A 423-nucleotide genomic window follows, 5' to 3' on the forward strand; every position below is an offset into this window, starting at 1 on the left:
GTCAAAGCGCGGGCGTTACAGCCTTCACATTCGAAAAAGCCACCCGGAGGAGCCGGGAGACTCACAGCTTTCTGTGCCGCAACACCCGCGACTCGCTGCCGAAAGCGCGAACGCACTGCGAGGCTCCACAAGCACTGGAAACTTCAACCGGTGACCCTCGGCAATGTTTGGGTTCTTCTCTTAGCAAACACGAGCCCAAGTGCTGATGTACTTGCGACGATGCAACAGTGCCAAGCGACTGTCACACAGAACCACGGCGGTCCCACTACTGAAGACAGACGCCGACACACCTACGGCGTGTGTCACATCTGTCACTGTTTTTGTCCGACAGAGTGGTGGAGCCACTGCCCGGAACGCCCGCGAAAGAGATACTCACTGCTTTTCCCGAACTGTGCTTTCCCTGTGTTGTGCCTGTAGAAGGCA

This window comes from Cystoisospora suis (assembly GCF_002600585.1).
Source record: "Cystoisospora suis strain Wien I chromosome Unknown contig_5673, whole genome shotgun sequence".
NCBI classification, from domain to species: Eukaryota; Apicomplexa; class Conoidasida; order Eucoccidiorida; family Sarcocystidae; genus Cystoisospora; species Cystoisospora suis.